The sequence below is a fragment of the Pseudorasbora parva genome, chromosome 19 (assembly GCF_024679245.1).
Source record: "Pseudorasbora parva isolate DD20220531a chromosome 19, ASM2467924v1, whole genome shotgun sequence".
NCBI lineage: Eukaryota > Metazoa > Chordata > Actinopteri > Cypriniformes > Gobionidae > Pseudorasbora > Pseudorasbora parva.
The window spans coordinates 31,847,925-31,853,338 of NC_090190.1; the positions used below are offsets into that span (position 1 = coordinate 31,847,925).

Sequence of the window (5,414 nt, forward strand, 5' to 3'; positions counted from 1 at the left end):
ACAGATAAATTCCTTTACATTCAACACACATTTGACAATAAAGAATTTTCAAGACAATACATTATAATATACACATTAGAAATGAAAGATAATCACGTTTTCCACCATGTCTTAATTAAAAGTTTTAAACTGGTGTGCTGTTAACTGACCCGTATACAGCCTAGATTTCATTGTATATTCTATGAGGCGCCACGTAGGATTTAAATCAAACTTCGCTTATCAATACATACATAACACACGTGCATATACACCTATACATTACTCGCATATACATAATACATATATGAAATACACGTGCACACTAATATGAAATCCATACCAATACATATAATGTTAATAATGAATGCATACACACTTGTGAATAACTTGCATATACATATAAACTTGACGCACGCATAGACCTAAATACTCGCATATACATATAAACTTCCATGCATATACACCTATAAATACTCGCACATACATATAAACTTCCATGCATATACACCTATAAATACTCGCACATACATGTAAACTTTCATGCATATACACCTATAAACACTCGCACATACATATAAACTTCCATGCATATACACCTATAAATACTCGCACATACATATAAACTTCCATGCATATACACCTATAAACACTCGCACATACATATAAACTTCCATGCATATACACCTATAAACACTCGCATATACATATAAACTTTCATGCATATACACCTATAAACACTCGCACATACATATAAACTTTCATGCATATACACCTATAAATACTCGCATATACATATAAACTTTCATGCATATACACCTATAAACACTCGCACATACATATAAACTTTCATGCATATACACCTATAAACACTCGCACATACATATAAACTTTCATGCATATACACCTATAAATACTCGCACATACATATAAACTTCCATGCATACACACCTATAAACACTCGCACATACATATAAACTTCCATGCATATACACCTATAAACACTCGCATATACATATAAACTTTCATGCATATACACCTATAAACACTCGCACATACATATAAACTTTCATGCATATACACCTATAAATACTCGCATATACATATAAACTTTCATGCATATACACCTATAAACACTCGCACATACATATAAACTTTCATGCATATACACCTATAAACACTCGCACATACATATAAACTTTCATGCATATACACCTAAAAATACTCAGGAATGCTTCAGGAACTAAAAAGGGGAAGAGGTAAGCTGCTGGTTTTATACCTTGGTATTAATTGAAAGATTAGATGGGCGTACTCCTCCCGAAATTACGTTTATTAACTTCACTTGGGCACTTAAACAAGCTTAGACCCCTCCAAGTTGGAAAGAAGCCATTATATCTCTAATAACCCAAAGAAGGTAAAGATCGACTCGAGTGCATAATATAGACCAATTTCAATTCTGAATGTGGATTATCGAATATACACCTCAATTATGTCCAAAAGAATGGAATGAATACTCCCAAATTTAATTCACAAAGCCCAAACAGGGTTTATTAATAATAGACAATCTCAGGACAACATTAGACGATCTTAACACATAATGAACTATGCGCAAAAACACCAGAAAGAAGCGGTCATAATTAGTCTGGATGCTGAGAAAGCTTTTGATTCCGTAAATTGGCTTTTTTTATTCAAAGTATTAAACAAATTCCAAATGGATGACCAAATAATTAGAAATATTGGGGCTCCCTACAATGATCCAACATCAAGAATCATAATTAACGGTCACTTGACAGACTCAATGATATTGGAAAGAGGGGTGAGGAAGGGCTGTGCCTGGTCCCCTCTTCTGTTTGCTTTATACTAAGAGCCATTAGCACAATGTATTAGACAATCAAACACTATCCACGGGGTTGCAATTGATGGGATCGAACCTAAAATTGCATGGTACGCAGATGATGTCCTACTGTTTTTGACTAAACCAGAAATCTCTATATGTGATGCATTTCCTCTATGATATCGGTCCAATGTCTGGATACAAATTGAATATACAGAAGACACTTAATTTGTAAGTGCACTCACTTTTGATGAAGCAGATAAAGTAGAAATACTGCACATTTGATAAAAAATATCAAATGTGCCTTATTTCTACTTTATCTGCTTCATCAAACCCATTGTGTCTAACACAGTGGTTCTCAAACCTCTCCTGGAGTACCACCAGCCCTGCACATTTTTTATGTCTCCCTATATCTGACACACCCATTTTAGGCCTTGCAGTCTCTACTAATGAACTCATGAGTTCAATCAGGTGTGATAGATAATGTGCAGGGCTGGTGGTACTCCAGGACAGGTTTGAGAACCACTGGTCTAACAAAAAGGCTTTGTACTAAGCCTTTGTATTAAAAAAAAAACATTATTTATTTATGTAATAAATCCAATGCTGAGAATGTGAATGTTTTTGTGGTATACCCAGCATTGAGGATGGTGTTATTTTTTCAGTGGTCTTGCATTCCATGGCCCCTCTCCATTTACTGCTTCTCTGTGATTCCTGCACAGGATTGAATCAGTATGGTGTGATATTAAGACAATAAGGTGTGATATTACAAACCATATGAAAAAGAAAACAGAATGAGCAAAAAGAAACTATTCTATCACAAAGCATATTTGCAAATACACCCCCCCCCCCCCATATAAATAGAATTACTACAATTTAAGTGATATTATTATTTATCATTTGATGGTGTGTCTCTGAAATATTTACACCAGTTATTTTGTTGAATTAAGTTAAACCACACATCAGCTCCAATGATAAAGAAATCACTGATCAAGTTTGAAAGCTAAAACATTAATGTACATCACATCAAAATACAGATCATTGGCACTAAGATATATGCAATATACAGAGCAATAGCGTGGAATGTTAAAAATACCATTTTGGCAGCAGTTTGGGAAGGATGTTGTTTATTGTTTCTGTGGAAAGATATCAGAATGTTTCAGAACATCATCTGCAATTACAAACTTGGCAAACATTAAATAAATGAATTTAAAGTTTGTACATATTAAATTTACATGTCAAATTTAAATTTGTGTATTTAAAGTTGCAACCCGTGTTATGTGTAGTCCACACGGTCCACACGGAGTCCACACCTTTTCAAAGGTGCTTTCTGATGTGGTTGCTTTTCATTACATTTGCATTGAGTTATCACCTGACTACTGATCAGACCATATATTGAGTTTATCTAGAAAATCTCTAATATTGATGGAGCCAGACACTACTGAGAAAATTGGTTTACCTTGATCGTCATAACTGAAACACAAACTTACTCAGAAAACACAACATACTTATAAGCCATGTCTTCTCATTAAACAAAATACATAAAATATTTTAATACATTTTAATACATTTATATTTAATACATGTATATTTTAATACATTTTATTTTAATACATAAAATATATCCATAGAAAAAGAGCTTTAGCCTATACATTAGAGCTTTCAATGGAATTAAAAAGTAATCTAATTAATATTTAATAATCACATATTTGCAGAGAAAGGCTCATATATTAGCATATGCCTTTATACTAGATGAAAGTAGACCTTAACATTCCAAGGTGTGCAATTATTTCCAGGGAAGCACAGTTAAAGTAGTCCAGGCATGTCCTGACTGCATTACAGTTCCATGTCATATCACTAAATAATTTCAGTTATTTCAAAAGGTACTTACAGCCTACAACAGCAAAATAACCAAAACTCACAGCGACACTGACCAAGCACATAAATATACTAAAGAATAGGATAAAATGACAAATGATTTCCATGTTTTTGTTGTTGTTGTTTTTTTAAATTATTATTATTAATTATTTTATTTGTATTAATTTTATTATGTACTGAAAGCACACTCTCTTTTTTCAGTAGGGATACACATAAGATTAATTTAAATTAGATTAATCATTAGATTGTAAATAATTATATCAGATGTATAGGCCTTCTTATACTGGTTTACATGTATTTTCTGTTGAGTACAGGCAATGTGAGACTCTTATAAGAGTATATAATGCATCTTTCATGGATTTATAATAAAATCAGTTTTAGCTCTGTAAAAACAAAAAAATGTTCTTAACCAGCTTTGCCTCGATATGTAGCACAAACACAACACACTTTTACAGAGGTGCTTCATGATGTGGATCCTTTTCATTATATAATCGCCTGCCAACTGATCAGACCATATATGGAGTTCCTCATTGGCGCCAAACCCTGCTAAAAAAAACTGGTTTAAACCAGCCTAGGCTGGTTTGATCTTCATAGCTGGCACAATTAAAAAATAAAAATTCCTCAAACAAAAAATTACTCATTAAACACCTGATGCACAAATAATATTCTCAATTTAATTTAATTAATAATCCAACATACATTGTGTCATTTAGCTATATCTCTTCTTGTTAAACACAATATATCTGATCTGAAACTTTTTAAAACAAACATTGTTCATCTTGATAAAGTACAAAGCAACTTTATAGAGTATAATATGTAATTCCATCAAAAATAGTTTTAGTCTATATTAGGGCTGTCAATGTAATTAAAAAGTAATCAAATTGATCTTTAAAAATTGCATATTTGCTGAGAAAGGCTCCCAGATTAACATAGGCATTATACTATTACAGATTAAAGTATGGATGAGACATTATAAAAGTATAAATATATATATATATATATATATATATATATATATATATATATATATATATATATATATATATATATATATATATATATATATATATATATATATATATATATATATATATATATATATATATATATATTATACAAATTGATATATCATTTTGATATATCATTATTATATAAATTGATACATCATAGATACATCAATAAGACCTGTATGATGAGTTCAGTGGGTTTTTTTTTTGTCCAAATTAAAATACACATAACATAAGATTAGTTTAAATTAGTTTAAATCTAAGAGTCCCACTTCGCCTGTACTCAACAGCAAATACATGTATGTACTCAGTATAAGCAGGCCTATACATCTGATATAATTAATTACAATATATCTTCCACAGATTCATAATGAAATTAGAGTTTTATCTTAAAAAAGCTACTAATTATTCTGTTATAAAAGATTGTTCTCACCTAGCTTTCACCCGATACACATAGCACAGTTACACCACACCTTTGTGACGGCACTTCCTGATGCAGTTGCTTTTTGTTACTTTCGAACTGAGTAATCACCAAGTGGCAACCTGCCCCAGTTTCTGTTGAAGTCAATACGGAAGTGACTTAAACTGCAATTCCTCGACTGGCCACTACAGACAGGCTCCAGAAGGGAGCAGAATCTCATTGAGCCCCATGTTAAAATTCCCTACTTTACACCAGAAAAAAACATGTTTGCAGCCTGGTATAAATTATGGTTTTGGTCTAT

The 5,414-nt window shown here is 31.8% G+C and overlaps 1 long non-coding RNA gene across 1 annotated transcript; it reads right to left on the reverse strand.

Moving 5' to 3' along the window:
• Positions 1-1,018: 1,018 nt before the first annotated feature.
• LOC137048305 (uncharacterized) lies at positions 1,019-5,160 on the reverse strand. The gene is made up of 3 exons (XR_010899369.1): positions 5,126-5,160; positions 2,904-2,943; positions 1,019-2,521 (listed from the first exon to the last, which is right to left on the reverse strand). It is a non-coding gene; the product is annotated as an uncharacterized lncRNA (long non-coding RNA).
• Positions 5,161-5,414: the final 254 nt, after the last annotated feature.